Source organism: Thermobia domestica, chromosome 16, assembly GCF_964235325.1.
Source record: "Thermobia domestica chromosome 16, izTheDome1.hap1.1, whole genome shotgun sequence".
In the NCBI taxonomy this organism is placed as follows: domain Eukaryota; kingdom Metazoa; phylum Arthropoda; class Insecta; order Zygentoma; family Lepismatidae; genus Thermobia; species Thermobia domestica.
In genome coordinates, this window is record NC_137469.1 from 176,315,002 (window position 1) to 176,333,705 (window position 18,704).

General features: G+C 34.2%; 1 protein-coding gene across 1 annotated transcript in view; it reads right to left on the bottom strand.

Moving 5' to 3' along the window:
* Positions 1 to 682: 682 nt before the first annotated feature.
* Positions 683 to 18,704, bottom strand: part of LOC145672837 (uncharacterized) — an 83,364-nt gene continuing 65,342 nt past the window's right edge. Inside the window, exon 3 of the mRNA XM_081741986.1 lies at positions 683 to 1,228. The gene's annotated coding sequence lies outside the window, so the exon portion shown is untranslated. The remainder of the gene's footprint in view (positions 1,229 to 18,704) is intronic.

Sequence of the window (18,704 nt, forward strand, 5' to 3'; positions counted from 1 at the left end):
CCTTACGAATTTTCTTTTCGAAATAAAGCGTGCTCTAACCAAAGAAATCTCATAGGATCGTTCAGAACATAGGAAATGACGTGCGATCTGATGCAATACACGTTGAGGTTTTGACTAGGAAAAATTGTAAGAGATTATCTAGAATCTATGCTGAATCTATGCTGTAGTGTACAGTGGCCTTAGTGGCATTTGCTCTTGATAGAAGACGACATTAAGATACTGTCCCTTACAAAGAGTTCTGTTGATGCCTTGAAACTAAAGGTGCAATCAGTTGTTTGTAAAAGAAATGAATTAGAAATCAACTAATATTTTCTTACATTTTATTTGTTAACTATTTTTACAATATAGGTTAATATGTACGATATGATACATTAATTTAATAAATAATTTATGAATAAATAAATAAATAAATACATTATTATTCATAGTCGAGGCAATTTAGTATCCATTATTGAGCCTTGTTCAATAAATTAGCTGTTTCATTCTTTCTAATTTGTCTTTCTAGCAATTAGAAAATGTCTTCTGGCATTCTTTCGCTAATGCTAGAATTGTTTATGGATTAAAATATATCTGTATCTTACAATACACATGTATTGCATATATACACATGCATGTATAGAACAAAAAGTTAAATTGAGCAAATATGGAAACACCAAACACCTGACGCCAGAACAACGTGATAACCGTTCGTATTTAAGAGGCCCCATCACAGCGAAATTTAAAATACCACTAATTTTACAGTAATTATGTGATATCTTCAAATAGATGAAAGATAAACGAAAAGTGAAACAAGAGCTTGCTATACAATATTATTTTACATGGGATACCGTTATCAAAACACACTTTACTGCTTTCGATTTCCAGCCATTTAGAAAGTCGGCATTTATTTTCGCGTTTACAAATGGCTGCGAACGGAAGGTTATCGTGATAACGGTACCTTACGCAAAATAATATTGTCTAGCGCGCTCTTGTTCCACATTTCGATTATATTTTATTTATTTGAAGATATCACATAATTACTGTAAAATTAGCGGAATTTTAATTTCGCAGTGATTAGGCCTCTTAAGTATGGTATTCTTACTTTTGTTTCAGTTTAAATATAAAAGTATTTTTACAATGATTTTCATTTTTGATTACGTATTTTCTAATACGATGATGATCCTCTGAATATAGTTGAATGTCACACTATGCAGATTAGGTAAGCGTTATGGGCAAGTTGAACTTTAATCTGAAAAATAAAAGAAAATGGAATTATAGGTAACTTATCTATATCTATGCATACATATAAAATATACAGGTTAAACCATTTATTTTGAAACACATTAGTAACTTATAAACTAACAAATACATTTTTAAAACGCTGTAAATATGGGGCTGCCAACTCTGAAGTAAAAAATTACCGGCATCTGCTCATAATGCTACAAACAGATTAAGAATAATTGTATTCTAAATGTTGAAATATCTAGTTGATCCTGACCAAAAAAAAAAAAAAAAAAAAAGCCGGTGGAATACCAATCATTTGGCAGCCCTATTGAGGCTCCTTACAGGAATGATTTTTTTTTTTTTTTTTTTAAAGGACGTATGCAGCAGCTAGGGATGTGAAACTAAACAATACAATAAACATTGCATTAACGAAATGGCTAAGAGTTATTTTCCAACAATCTATGGACAATTTAAATTTATTTATGCCGCACAATTATGACAAATTATACCTTTCTGCCTGTATTGTTGAAAACAATGTTTCACAATAAAATATAATTATCAAATTTCTTAAAATATAAATAAAAATTATTTAAGGTCAATTCCGCGGTAAGTGACCCTACGAAGGGAAAATTTGAAGTTTCACCTTGGCCTAGATAAATATTAAAATTCATTTTTAAGAATGCTGAATTTTTCATACATGAACAAGATGATACCAACATTGACCTGTAGATGGCTCTGCAGGAGGTAAAATATGGCCACTTTCATGTCACAGAATATCGCACCTACATTTGGATTTTAACAAAGTTTTTTCCTGCTAATTCCTGTATGTAAGTGAAGATCGCGTATGGTAATTATTAAGATAATGTTTGTGTTTACATCAGTGACATTGTTTTGCACATAATTTAATAATAGCAAGAAAATTACAATAATTGATTTATTCAAGTAGGCTGTCGTGTAAGTCACAAGAAAACATAAATAAGTTTATGTATTTATATACATAATTAAACAAAAAAGCTGTAATTCTAAATTTTCTTCATTTGGACAGACGGTAATCAAAGGCCGTGCAGAAAGTCCCGAAATAATATGTGTAACTCTTTTAAATACAAAATATAATATGTCGTGTAAGTCACATTTCTTTCCCTGTCGTGTAATTCACATTATACGTGTCGTGTAAGTCACATTTTGTTGCAATGTTCCCACATTGCCAATAGTAGCTAACTCCAGTAAAACATATAAACAATGAATTGATAACTCAATTAATGTATTAGGTGCCATGTTTAGTGAAAGAGAATGAAAGATAAGGAGGATAAAAGCAATATTATGAAGTATGGGTATAAAGTATACTTGACTGGAATATAAATGTAACAAATGAATGAAAAATTAAACAATATGAATCAATGTGATCTAGAAAGAAGTTTTTTTTTTTTTTTTTTTTAATAAAAGTGACAAGAAGTATCTATTGTCTCTGGAACAATGCCGGCATATGTGGTTCCGAAGTTTCTAGCTTCACATACTTTTAATACTGTAATTGGTTTTCTCGTACTCTTTCGTTGTTTTGGAAACATGCTTGTAAATTGGTATTTATTGCCTTTAGGCATCTAATGCTCAGGCCGGTATAGGACGGAGGTGGGCATGTGGGAAAGGATTCGTTCAGACCTATTAAAAGGATATCATCTCGGCATTTACCGGTGTGAATGAGGAACACCTCAGTCAGGATTGCCAGCTATATGTTTTAAACCCGCAACCTACCGAGCCAAATCTAGCACGTTACTACTCTGTCACGCTTCCTTGATAGAAAACATACTTATTCAAACGAAAATATGTAAGTCACAACAAAGTTTACTTTAAGATTATGAAATTAGGACATGTCAGATATGTAACACTCGTCTTTTCTATTGCATTTTCAGATATGTCTAGTTCAGAAGCTGAATGGAAGCGGAAATAGAGAAGTTGCAAAGAATGATATTGCATCAAATGGATTTTAGTGGAAGTTACTGTTTTATGTACCAAGAAAAGATACAAACCGCTCACTGGATATCACACAGTTATACTATGTAAACTGCAATAATATATTTTCCTAAAGACAATGAAACCACAGAACATGATTCGTGCGTAATTATATCTGATTGTATGCATCAAGATATGTTTGCAGTTTCTTGTTTCAATTCTACACTTATGGAAGATTTTGAAGGGCGTCATCCGGTTTTCCGATCAACAATGTGAATTATCAGTCTGATGATGGTACAACATTATTCACTTTGCTCAATAACACTGCAGAAAGTTGAAACGTCTTGGCATTTTTCGGCTACGAACTATGGAAAAGGCTCTCAAAGACAAATTGATCCTCAATCTGCTTTAGAATTTATTGAGAGAGCACGCAAGTTATGTCCGAACATTAATGTAATATACTGTAGTAAAGAGTATTACTTCAACAATTTTTGAGTTGATGCGCCAATGGAAACATCATAAGAAAGAAATATGTAATATTCCAAAAACACGAAACTATCACTACTTTTATTGTTTCAGCGTATACTATTGAATGTTCTCTCATCTAAGATATTTCTTCACCACGAAGGAAGTTGATTTCATTCCAGAACAGTTCATTGGCGCATGTGAAGGGAATAAACGCAGTGAAGAAGTGATGAAAATATTCTACTGGAGACAGGGTATTGGTACCCTTCGTCGGAAAAAGAACTATTAAATATTTGTTACATGTCGAGAAAAGAATCAGAAGAACTGTATGTAACATTTCTTCGCCATTACCATCAAGATAAAGAATTTTATTGGCCGCAACAGAAAGATTAGGCCTATGTTGCATTAACAGACGTCGATCACAGACATAAATTAGAATTTGACAAATTTTGCTCGAATAAAAGAACGGTTAACTTCCTTTTATCTCTCTAAATCATTAGTGCCACTCTGTCTGCCAATAGATTTTGAAAGTGTAATTAAGCGAAGACATGATGTTAGACTTGTCGTGTAAGTCACAAATTTATGTCGTGTACGTCACGTTATATTTGTGGCATATATTTTAAAATAAATACAGAAAATATATTAATTTTCTTTTCGTCTTGTAGCTTGGTATCTACTTAATATATACAAAAAGTTTTAGTTTCCTTGAAGCAATAGAAGAACAGAATTTTCAAATAGTTAACCGTTATTCAAAACACGATGTCTCCTACTGTCGTGTAAGTCACGAATATGTTTAGAGACTTGTTTCAGCCATTTTGTTTACATATTTAAAAGCTGCAAATAAAAATGAATGAAGGACTTATTGCGCCTTATTTATAACCTAAAACTTGCCCATGAAAATATCTTATAACTTTTCTAATACATAATATTTACTGCCGTCTGGCGTCTTTTGTCGTGTAAGTCACAAATGGAATTAGCCTTAAACAAAGAGTTTGTTTGTGTATCCGTCTGTCTATGTGTCTGTGTGCGGCCTGGGGACCAGACGAGTGGACCGAGAGTTACCAAATTTTGGTCACGGGTATCTTGGTCCAGGCTCCAGACCAAGACGAAGCGCTTTTTTTTTCAAAATTCGAACCAGGGGGTTTCATACGGGGTGTTTACCGGGAAATGTAAAAATAGTAGAAAATAACCGATGTTAGTGTCCAATTCATAGTTTTTGCTGTCGCTGAGATCAATAGTGAAACTCCGTTCGCATTAACTTCCAAATTCACCCCATTCGGCTGCGGGCCGGGGGTCACATGAGGGATACCGAAACATATAAAAATAAAAGTAGTAGAAAATGACCAATATTTTTTCTTTCGTTGTTCAGTTTGTTTAAGTAGATATTTTGCCTGATTCTTGCGAAGAATGGCTATTTCAGCTAGTGGTCAATATATGAAAAAAGTGTCATATATAGGGACCGGATTTTAAGGTGCAAAAATGGTGTAGGAAAAAGGGAATGTAAGGTGCTGAAAAATCATTTTAAAAAAGGTGCAAAAAAAGGTGCTAATAGGATATATTTATTAACTGTTATAGTATACAGATACGTGAACATTCTTAATTCATTACACCAGCAAATATTCTTAAAAACTTGGATTTAATCGTTTGACATAAATTGCAAAATTGTTTTATTTAATCTCAAACTTGTACAACATTCAACATTCTTGTAATAAAATTGTGGTTAAGACCAACTTGTTGTTTCAAAAGAACATTAATTTAGCAATATTGTGGCTTGAGAAACCGTTACATTCTACTAGGTTTTCAGAAAACTGGTTATACTTGATTATGCACAACTTCTCACATTTCCGAATGTTAATTTCTGACGCTAGCAAATCCGTCAAATTCCGTCTAAATTTATGGAAGATTATGTGAAAACCAAACTGAAAATAAAACATATTGTTCTGTCCAAATTTTTTAAAAAAATAGAAGGGACAATAAAGGTGTTGAAGGCTAAAAGAAAATTTTATTGGAAAAAGGAAATTTTATTAATTTAGCAAAAAAGGCGCAACATTGGCGAAAAAGGTGCGACAAAGTGTGTTCGTTTTATGCACGAAAATACATATTTTGAACTTTGGTTGTTTAACAACAGGTGCTGCACCTTAAAATCCGCTCTCTCTAGTCATATATATATATATATATATATATATATATATATATATATATATATATATATATATATATATATATATATATATATATATATCTGTGTGTGTGTGTGTGTGTGTGTGTGTGTGTGTGTATAATATCGCTTAATGTATAATACAACGGAAATTTGTATTTGTAAGCGCACTGTTGAAGAATTTCGATGCTTTATTATGAATTACAAATTTTAAAATACCGGTCATAAAGGGGCTGGTAAGAAGTTTATACTCAACCCTATGTAAATATTGAGGGCGAGAAGTATCTGACATACCCTACAATACACAAATTGCGCAGTGTTCCAAACTCAATATAAAATATTCTACATTATCAAATTACAAATTTCGAATTTAATGTTCAATGAAAAGTTACAATATCGTACTAGTATACAATGTTACAAACTCAGGACGTACAGACAACAAAGATCCAAACTTTGCAGCCTCTACCATCAGTAATAAAGCAAGTGAGATGGACAGGGTACTGCACATCCAAACATTATTAATATTGAAAACTACGACAACGATGTGATGTATTTCGAATATACAACGATAATATTTTAAATATGTATATGTTGATATGGACAACAGTCCGTATCGTATGATATCATTTTTCTTTATGGCTAGACCTAAAGATTTAACTTAATAAGTTTTGAGATCAGATATGTATAAACATATTTTTCTATACAGTTCTCGTATAATCCGTAAAGAAGTCACTACTAGTGGATGAATTCTCAATTATAAAGAAGTAATTTTGTAAAAATAAAAAGATAAATGCAGAAAATCTTCGGAAAGTACATCAATTTAAATATATTTTATCTTAAATGTTATCATTGGACATTTAGTGAGTAAACTACGTTTTAATTACTTCCAGAAATTATAATATAACGAACTTAGGACTAATATATAAATGTTACAAATAAATGGGAACAAAGAAGTTACTGAAAACCTGATTTTTTAAAGAAGGCTTTATTACAAGAAAGTGCTTGGATACGGAGTATTATATCATTGCACGTAGATGGTTTTCAACGAATGTAAACATCATAATATAGTTTACAACAGCTTGATCTTGAATAGTTTCGAAAATGTGAGAAACATGGATGTATTGCTTAAAATAACATACTTGTAGGAACTGTTTGAAATGATTCTCGCTTTTCTTCAGTGGCGAGGCACCAGTCATCGCGGAATGCGCAATGACAAAATAAGATACAGTATTAAAATCAGTTGAAAAATGAGAATGCTCCAAGAGCATTGCCAGAACGAACTTAAAAAGAATGAATTTTTCTTATTAACTTCTACAGATTTTATAGCAATGCATTTATGTGTATTTTATTATTATACTCATTAAATAATTCTTGCAATTTATCTATCCATTTATAATCTCCTTGAGTACTAATTTTTTTCCGCATGTTTTGTTTAAGACTTTTGTTAAAACGTTCTACAATATATTGTTTTACGAAGACACGTGCTGATAACGGAGGGCTCAAAATTGAAAAATTGCTAAATATAATCTCTCTATGACTTACGGTTCCCGTAATATGGCTAATAAAGCCCCTATAAATTCGAACTTTTATTGCCAATATCTGAAGAATAGTGGCCACCGATTACTATTTGGTACCAAAATGTTCATCATTCTCTTAGGTATTTATCCATACCAATATGATCTCTGTATGGCCTACGGTTCCGGAGATATGCCTCCTTAAATCTCCCAAAATCGAAACTTTTTTGGTCAATATCTCGGGAACGCTAAGTCATAAAGAGATTATATTGGTTCTGATAACTAAGAGGACAATAAACATTTTGGTACCAAATAGTAACCGGTGGCCATTGGCCAATATCGTTTTTGGCCAATATCATGTTTTGACCAATATCTCGGGAACAGTAAGAGTGACGCAAAAAAAAAAAAGAAGAAGAAAATCATCACTTTCTCAAATAGATTTTCATGCTCTATCGAATGGAAGGATCAACATTGAACAATTCACAAATAACAAACATACACACAGACATAGAGAATTCATCTTTGAATATTGTTCAGTATTTTAAAGATCAACCAAACTGTACATAAGAACTAACAATTCAATTAGAATGTACGCATATTTGTCTGAAATTAGCAAGAAACAGCTAAACACTAGACAAGGATTCATCAACACCAGCGAGTTAAAATGAGAACCCACTATCGTTCTCTACATACCTCGTCCTATTTCACATTCAACTTCAATTCCTAACAACTGTTCAGTAGTGTTGCCAATTAAGCCATTTTATAGCTAAGTCTAGCCATTTTCACGTGGTGTGTAATCAGTAAAAATGTAGCTTAGCTATTAGCTATAACTTTGGCCAATTCTACACTAATAATCGCCAATTTCTAGGCGTTTGTGGAGATTAAACATTTTTTTCAATTTAACTTCTTTAAAAATATTAGAGGGCAAGGTGGCTCAGTGCTTGAGGTCCCTGGTTCGATCCCAGCTCGCGCCGTATGGACCTTGTGGTGGACATATATCGTGCTCGTGGGTTTTCTCGGGGTTCTCCCGTTTCCTCCCACTTTCTTCACTCCACCATTTCATTCATTTCTAATCATCACCGTCTTCTTTAGCATAATCGTGGGACGTAAAAGTGAAAAAAATTAAAAATATTAATAAAAAACAAAACAAAAAATGCGGCTTCCTTCTGTTTGCAGTAGACTAGTGCTTACTTACATTCCTCCTCTACAACGTATCTTGTGTTTCTCACTAGGTTCATTGTCACGTTACATGGTGTGGTGCAATGGCAAAATGTGAATCCTGATATTTCATTGTCCACTGGCTAATTTCAACGCATGGTTAAGTTGCATATTAGTGTTTCGAGGGTATTTTTGGGAAGGACTCTAGCTGTACTTTTAGTGTTGTGCTTGGTTAATAGTGTACCGATATATAGACAACATTGTAGCAAGAATTAGTAACGGAGAGAGAATTCGACGGATATTTAATATTTATGTTGAAAGATGCAAGCAAATCTTTCTGTAAATACCTTATATGCCGATTAAAGAAAAAGTGTTTAATTTAAGAATGTGAGTACACAGCATTCTTTAGGTATGTAACAGTAAAATTACCAAATATACTGCTTTTATTTATATATAAAATTCTGTTAACTATAAATTTATCCATAATTTTAAGTAAGCATAGCCATTTTTAGCTTTATTCTATCAGTCTTTTACCTACTTTCTCAAGACTGTTGTTGGCAAAATTGCTGCTCAGTCATTTTGAAATCTACTCGGCTCTGATCGGAACATTGGACTGTTCTCAATCACATCACGTAAAACGTAGCCTTAAAGCAAAGGAATGCTAAAGTGCACATGCATTTTAATGACAACAAAATCTTATTTACCGTACCGCTGTCTTATTGTCATTCGTTGCCCATTGTTGACGATAGATTTGTTCTATAACTCAGTCTTCAAATAAAAGGTCCGTGAACTGACACCTGCACTAATTTTGAAACGTATGACAACAATTAATACCCAATTAGTGCTGACGATCTATAATGTTTTAAAAAATTGAGTTGTTACACAAACGTTAAAAAAAATAAAAAGAACTGGAAGAGGTTAGATTTATCCTACACAAAGTTACTATTAAATTGTTGCTGACGGTGCCACATACAATGAAAATTGTGCTCTTATCAGGATGCCAAAAGATATACGAAAATCTTTATTGGCAGTATGATCCAAGAAAACGATGGATCCCTCATTTTTATGATGAGATAGACAGCACTAATTTTCTTTTTATGTGGTATTCTCAGCAGTAATTTTGTCATCGTTTACAAAATTAGTTCTTTCCTCTAATTTTGTAAAGAGATTTTCTGACGTTTCAACAGCATCAGAGGCTCAATAAATCTAAACTATTTTACTGACAACATACCCATATTGGTTTATTAGGACAATAAAATGAGGATATGGTAATAAGTATTATAATTACAAATTATAAAGAAATCTCCAGTAAAAGAATATTTTTAAAATATTGAAAAAGTTATATTCTTTCGAGGTCATTCAAACACGGTTCGTCTTGTCTTCTTTTTCTTATCTTCGTTTAATGCCATCAAGGGTAGCAATGAAATATCTTTGGCAGTAAAGACATCCTATAAAACGGATTAGTGTTGCTACGAAATTGAAAATTTCTTTAACACGTGTAACTGGAATCTATGTTGCCAGGCTCATACTATTGGTGATTGTGGGCATTTCTTAAGTTCTACCTGAGAGTCTATTTGATCCAACCAGTTTATCGATTGTCATTTGTAGTCCATAAGATTAGCATGGAGCTAGATGGAATTCGAAATGCTCCGTTCCAATAATGTCCATTCTAAACTTGAACCCCTTCCGTTTCCTCCACACAAAGCTCCTCATAAAAAAGAGTAATCAAACGTTTGCTGTAGTTTTATATTTTTTAACGCTGATTCTTCTTTTTCCCGTTTCTTTTTTTGTTTTATCTTTCCTTAGTTTTTTTCATTTACGGTTTCGAAGCGGGGTTCGGACCCACCCCTTGGCTACGTGCCTGCCAGCAGGAAGGGTCAGAATTACGTTAAGAGTGTCATAAAAATTCTCCATGTGTACGTTAGAGATCTGCCGCGGGCCGGGACGGGCTTGGGCGGGCCGACTCTATTATTTCTTTGGGCGGCCCAGGCTTGGGCGGGCCGACACTGATTTCTCTTCAGGTCGGGCCGGGCTGGGGCCGATTAATTGCAATTCTTTAATAATTATTGACTTTCGTTAAACGATAATTAGAATAAAGGCAAACGTTGAAGAAGTGTGCCCGTGAAAAATGTTACAAAATGAAACTTCGAAAATTTATCGGGCCCGGGCCGAGCTTGGGCCAAAAATTTTAAAAAACTTATCGGGCCGGGCCGGGCTCGGGCCGAAAATCGGAAAAACTTTTCGGACCCGGGCTGGGCCGGGCCTAGGTACATTCGGGCTGGATTGGGCTCGGGCCGAAAAATTCGGCCCGTGCAGGTCTCTAGTGTCCGTCGATGTTTCGTCGTCTCCAGGTCTGTTTGAGTCATACCGGGTCATGGGTTTGACTACTTCCAGGTCCAGAGATTCGAAATCACTTTTATCACTACTTCCAAACACCAAGTATAATACAATATTTGTTCCAGCCTCAATGGGTAAGAATTGATTATAGTCAGATACTTTTTTTCTAAAAACGGAGTTCAATTCCCAGTGGGAGCTCATGTGGTTTGGATGTTACGTTAAGTTGTAGGTCCATGTCTCATATGGCATTGTTGCTGAACGAGACCCTAAACTCAAATCAACTACTAAAACTAATAACAGATATTTTAGAAAGGGCTCTGAGGACCATTTTCTTCATAATAAAGTTTTACTCATATCAAACAGACAAACATGAATGTACAACAACAAACATTGTGTGAAATCTTCAGAAATATTCAGAGATATTTTAAAAAAATGATGTAGGGGTTTCCACCAAAAATAGGTTCTAACAAGCAAAGTAGGCTATTTTTGGCAATATTAAACTTGATCAGTTGCTACATTTCCTAATGAAACTTTAACGTTACTTGTTCTTCCTGAAATGTATGCAAAGCTAAAAAATGTGTTTTGACCAAAAATTCGTCATGTAGTAATAATGTAATTACTTATGTTGATTTTATAAACAAATCGGGAAAGAGGAGCTGGAAAAATGAGCCGCTCCTTGGATTTATCGCTAGTTTAATGAGTTTGCAACGACAATTTTAAAGTTATCGGACATCAAACTTGTGTTGAGTTCGTCAACGTTTAAAGTTCTTAACATATATAACATTCTATCGGGAATCGAATTACAGGTATATATTTAAAGGTGAAATGTTCCTATCTTTTCATTAAAAAAAAAAAAAAAAAAGTGTTTTAGCATATGAAGACAAATATGTTTGCTAACTTCCAATACTTTGCACCCTATTCCAATTTATTTCAGTAAAAACTATTCCTTAATTTATTACAGAACTGTTCATAATGTTTGTTACATTATCTTCGACATTTTTAAGTATAATTAATGTACTCGTTTTTTCAATTTATTTATGTAAGGAAATGCAATGGCATAGTGATATTTTGAACTATTTTCTTAGTTTTGTTCAGAACTAAAGATGAGTATTTTATTTTTAAAAGAAAAGTATTTTAGTTATATTTAGTTCCAGAAATAAAGATTATGGAAGCCAATGTGGTGACTACACACAAAATAACTGAATTCCGTTTCGTTGACTATAGTTCTTTATGGAATATAATTGAAGAGAACTCAAGTTAGTTTTCAACTGTAAAATTATTCATAGTTTTTATAAATAGAAAAATCTAGAACAGCCATTATGCTTGTAAAATCCTACTTCATCCTCTTCACTTGACAAAAAGAAAAAAAAAAGAAAAAAGGAAAGGAAAGGAAAAAGAAAGAAAAGTCAGAAAGAAAGAAGGGAAAAAATTGCTGAATGTCGAATCACACCTAAAATAATTGTAATCATAGTTTTCTGTTTGCTGTTGTCCTACCTGATTAAGAAAAAAAAAGGGAGAGAACAACGGAGATTCAAACACCGGTCGCGTGAAAAGGAGATCTGTAAGGAGCCAATGAGCCAAGGAATAACATGTAGCAGAGCTCATGCGTTCTGCAAGTAAATGCCTAATAACTGTAAGTTTCAAGCTGCGCAAGAATGTAGCTTTTTTTTTTTTTTTTTCGAACAAAAGATCCAATATATTTCAACCAAAAATTTTCTTTTACGTCTTATATCTGAGAGCATGATGTGGTTATTCCGTAGGAAATACGAAAACTTGATTTAGGGGTCGTTCAAAAATTTTGCGGCCCTGATGCAAAAACTAATTATTGGCCAATATCTTAATCTTTTGATCCTTTTTTTTTTTTTTTTGGATCGTTCTTAAAATTCTTATTAAGTTTTATTATTTCTATAGTACGGTATATTGTATGAATTACGAAAAGAAAAAAAAATGCATTTATCTATTTTGTTAGGGAGTGGGGCTCTAAACCCTGCAACACATTTATTTCTAATTAAATCGCAAGGAGGTAGAAATGTACGCGTACCGATTTCATTCTGATAATATGGGGCAAAGGTATCATACAATCCCGCAAAAACCGCATATTTTCTTTTGTAACAAATAATGTAATATAATCACACGTTTCCCGTGACAAAAAAAAGAAGAAGAAGAAGAAAGAAAGAAAAATGTATCGGTTGACTACAGCACTTGTGGGAGAAGAGGAAATAGGGCGAAGCGTAAGCTCCGTGACTGTCCTGATGCACTCAAAGCGAGAGAAGTGAGATGAATTTGTTCTGTTTCTCGTGCACGTACAAGATTGACTCATGTTGTATCAAAAACAAGAAGAATATCCACAGTAGAGTATTGAATCATTGTTTGCTTGCGATGTTCATATTCAAATTAGTACGGAGCTCCTCCGTGGCTAAGCGGTTAGCGTATGCGCCTTTGGCGTGGGAGATCCGGGTTCGATTCCCGGCGGGAGCTCATGTGGTTCGGATTCCACGTTAATCAGTAGGTCCACGTCTCATATAGCCTCGCTGCTGAAAGGGACGCTAAACTAAAATCAACTCAACTCAAATTAGTACGATGGAAACAAAGACACTTACGCAGACTAGTATACTTTTCAATTTCGGAATTTATGGTCCAGCGTATCGTAGTCGCTAACGCTCTCGCCTTCGGTGCGAGTGGTCCCGGGTTCGACTTCCGGTGGGGGTACTTGGTCGAAAAGTGTAAAAAAGCTTTTCCAGGCTAGTCTTTCTAAATGAGGTTTTCCTGGGTTTTTCCCATTCATACCAGGCAAATGCAGGGGTGGTATCTAACATACAGGTCCCAGGTCGCTTCCTTTCTTCCCTTTCCTTTCCCCTGGACAGTGTGCTCGCCGAGGGATATCATCCCTCAAGAACGTGACGGGCTAACATGGCCATAGATGTCGAAAGCCCAGAAATCTAAATCCTAAATTTCGGAATTTAATAACATCTGATGTAGTGTTCGAAGTGGAAAAAAAAGGCGGTATGTTTTATTACAATTTTGACTTGACATACCGCTATCTAAATGTAGAAATACAGTGAGGATTTACAGCATTTCTATTTACATAATGACTCAAAACCATGGGAGAGCTTCTCCGTAATTACGGGGAAAAGGAAGGTGGCTTTGTTCCCGCCCCCAATTTTCTGAGAGAAATAAAAAATGTTCCATTATGTTGTATTATAGAGAATTATACACGAAAATGCTCAAAAACGGAGTTTTTATATGAACAATTTTTAAACAATATCTCGTTGGACACCTCCTGGTCCCCACTCGACTGAGGGTTATTCCAGATCTCTGGAAGGCCCTCCCCTTCCACAGCAGACAACTCCCAAATCCGCCCATAGTCAAATTTTCAGATTTGTATGCAGCCAAAGTTAGCTTCGCACCCGTGCATATAGAACAACCTAATAACCCTTATTGTATATCAGCCATATATGTTTCTTAAATTTGACTCCCATTGTGCTTTAGTAAGATAATCCAGATATGTAGCGAAATTCATGTTATGATTATTAACTTCCGGATAAATAAATGGATTTATTGGGAAAGCATATAAAAGTTACTTTTTAATTTATATTGAAAATATTTAACTTCCATTAACTAACAATATCATATTGAATTAAAAGCAATCACCATAAAGACCTAAATATTAGGGATCTAAAGACCACCACTCACGCATACATATAATCTCCACACATATTCCCAGTGTTACCCAATTAGAAAGACGCAATATATATATATACAAAAGAAGTGCCGACAAACTCATAACAATACTTTCTGATTTCCATAATACACTAAGTACTAATGTTTGTTCAACTTTCGTGGGACAATTAGTGTAAAATTGTCTAAGTTTAAAGCTCTAAAGTTAGTCCCGCTTGAGTTATTCACTAATAACTCTTAAATTATGAGAGCACTCATATTAGTTCTTAGTGATTTTTGGAGCATTAACAATGCACTAACCGTTGACATTTATCCCACATTTGTAGGACAATTATTGTAAAATTCAATAAATTTAAACTGTTTCCTAGTAAGATATTGAAATCGGTCCTTGATCCAAATCGGATCGTTATTGACCCAAAATGTTACTCTTGACCTAAAATTACCTAAAAAAAAAAATGACCCCTACTCCTTCCCCTTACCGAATTATCGTATACATGCTCAAAATTGAATATTTTTTAAAATTTTGGTGGGGGTGGTCAAAATATTTTGAGTTTCACAGGTTGTAGATGCTACTTAGGTGTAAATGTGCAATTCTTTTCAAAAGCATTGATCCGCATTTTTTTGTGTGTGTGTGTGTGTGGGTGTGGAAAATTTCAAAAAAAAAAAGTAGAAAAAATTTGGGGGTGAACACGTCGCTGACTTTTTGATTAAAAAAGTTATACCCTTAGGTACAACATATATGTTTTCGGGGCCTGAAACTGATGGCAACATTGTCAAAAATAAATAAAACTGAAAACAAACATGTTTTTCGCACAGTTTTCCCATCATTTTAGGGCCCTCAAGGTGAGAGCCCCTTCAAACTACCCTTTGCCAGAACTCAAAATTTTCCTTTCTCTTGCGTCCCCTCCCCTTCTGTCGTTCTTCGGCTACTTCGACTGTATCCATTTCGGAACAGAAACACCAATTATATCTCCGTAACAGTGCTTCCACTTCAACCGACGCTTGCACAACAAAGTTCCACACACCTCCCATCACCGAATCGTATCTACCAGTGCTTGCTTCACTGGCCGTACACAGTGACGCCCTTTGTTAACTGCATCGCTAAACGGCGACTCGCTACCGATGAATAATGTTTTGTCCAAAACTGACGTTTCGAATACGCACTAGAGGCAGCGCAAAAACAAGTAAACCTTCTATTTCAATGTTTTACCTGCAATCGAAGTAACTCCACGTACCTTATTATTGTAGAGGGACCAGCAATTATTTAGATATCCATCGGATAATAAAAGACACGTTTCGTTTCAGATTCTGTGTACCTTATTTGCCTACTTGCTTTCTTAGATTTGATTTTTCTTTGGTGATGTAAGCTGTATTTCGTTGCTGTTAAGTTTCTTCATTTACAGGTAGCTACACCTTATTCCAAAAAGTTTGAGAGCATTGATTATGGCTGTTTTGAGGCAAAACTTTTCTAGATTCAACTTCAGGTATCTTCGGAAATGGTAAACCCAAAGGTGGCAAGTTCGAACCCCCAAGTCAACTTTTACAATCGGCAGAAACTGTGCAGATGTATTTTTCTTTTAAGTATAATAAGACATGTAGAAGTGTTATTAAGTGTAGAAAAAAGTAAAATTGATTGAAAAACTTAACGATACAATATTTCGAAACTATGTATACATGTGAACATACGTATGCTGTCTTTGTCGTTTATGATTCCATACGTAAAAGAACATTTCCAATAAAAGAAAAGACAGCGAAAACTTTCAAATGAAAAGATATGTCAAATTGGGCGGCAGTCAAAACCTCCTAAGAAATAACGAATTGTAACGTTTATCCCATACTGATACACCAATGGGGTCACAAATGATGACATGTCAAAATACAAGTTCAATTTCTTTCGTTACGACGAAGTAAAGTCTAACTCTAGGTCTTTTTCCCAGAAAGAGTTCGGAGTTAAAGATTTTCTTCACTATTAGTATAGATATGGGCTAACCAACAGGAAAATTCCCAAAAGTGAATACTTTTAATTTTTAGGGGGTCTATAGGGGACAAAGAATTCCCCCTGTTATTTAAATGGGTCTTTTTTGGACTTATAATCTCATGATTTAGGTACTTGGAATTAGAATAAATGCTTTAAATTTAGTATGCTTGTACGTTTTCATTAGCATTATCTAAGTATATCAGTAGAAATAAAAATTTCCAACTTTAGAGTGGTTTTATGGGGAACTGAAAAATCTTTCTCATGTTATTTATATGGGACACCTTTTACACCCCAAAATTATTGGGCACTTTCTGTAGGACTACAATGATTAAATTTGGCATGATTGTAGCTTTTCGAGACTAACCGACAGAAAAAATGCCAAAAGTGAATATTTTTAATTTTTAGGGTGCCTAAATGGAGATGAAATTCCCCATGTTATTTAAAAGGGCCCCTTTTTTCCTAACCTATAAGTTCATATTTTAGGCACTTGGAATTGGAGTACAAACGTGAAATTCCTTATGCTTGCACGTTTTCGTTAGTGTTACCCAAGTAAATCAGTAAAAATAAAAATGTCCAACTTTAGAGTGGTTTTATGGAGAAATGAAAAATCTTTCCCATGTTATTAATATGGGACGTCTTCTACACCACCAAATGTTTCGGCACCTTCGGCAGGATTAAAATGATGAAATTTGGCATAATTGTAGCCTTCCGGAACTAACCTACAGGAAAATTGCCAAAAGCGAATATTTTTAATTTTTAAGGGGTCTAAATGGGGATGAAGAAATATTCATGTAATTTAAATACGCGTTTTGTTGGGATACAAAATATTATCTTTTAGATAGTTGAAATAGAAAAAGAAACTTGAAATTCGATACAATTGTGGGTTTAAGAGATGCGAGGCCGTACGCCGAGCAAAGGCGGGGATGTGGGGACGAAGACTCCAGCTGGACAAATTCAGGAAATACGAAGAGCAAATGCACAAAATTCACTGTTGATGCAAAAGCTGATATTTAAGAGATGCGAGACCGTACTCCGAGCAAACGCGGGGTCTGGGGGCGGAGCCCCAGCTAGCCAAATAACTATATATAAAACTACAAGAACTGACATACAATAACGGTACTTTTCGTTGACGTGGGAAATGGAAATTTCGCATGATTGTACCTTTTTGGTTCTGACCCACAAGAAAATTGCCAAAAGTGAATATTTTTAATTTTTAGGGGATCTAAAGGAAGGATGAAAAAATCCTCACTTTATTTAAATGAACCTATAATCTCATGTTTTAGATACTTCAAATTGGATTTAAAACTTGAAATTCGGTGTGTTTGTACGTTTTCTATAGGATTATTTATCAAAACTATTAAAAATAAAAAATTCAAACTTGAGTGGGTTTATGGGCAATTAAAAAATCTCTATGTTATCTATATATGGAACATCTTCTACATCACAAAATCATTAGGCACTTCCTGTACGATTAAATTTGGCATGATTGTAGCTTTTCGGCACTAACCGACAGAAAATTGCCAAAAGTGTACATTTTTAATTTTTAGGGGTCTAAAGGGGCGATGAAGAAACTCCTCATGTTATTTAAATGAGCCTTTTTGTTGTATCTATAATGTCATATTTTAGGTACGTGAAATTGGAATAAAAACTTGAAATTCGGCATGCTTGTGAGTTTTTGTTAGCAGTACCTAAGTAAGTCACCAAAAAGAAAATTCCAACTGTAGAGTCGTTTTATGGGGAACTGTGTTATTTATATGGGGCATCTTCTACATCCAAATTTGTTTAGGCACTTCTGGCAGGATTAGAATGATGAAATTTGACATGACTGTAGTGTTCTCCGAGACTAACCCACGGGAAATTTGCTAAAATAGAAAATTTTTAGATTTTAAAGGGGGATGAAAAAATTCCATGTTATTTAAATGGGCGTTTTCTTGAGATACAAAATCTTATCTTTTGGATAAACTTAGTTGAAATACGAAAAGAATCTTGAAATTTGGTAGCATTATGGGTTGAAGAAGTGGGAGACCGTAGATCGAGTAAACGCGGGGGTCTAGGGGCGGAGTCCCTAGTTATCCAAAGGCTAGTAGTCTACATATTTAAAATCCATATTAAAAGTAGGTGATCATATGTCCCAAGGTAATCAAAAATTCCACTTTTAAGGGAGCAATTTTTATAACGTTTTGTGAATATATAAGAGTGATATAAAGGTTGGATGCTTCATCATTACAGAAAAAAATTACTTAATCGTTGGAAGTAACCTTTCGTA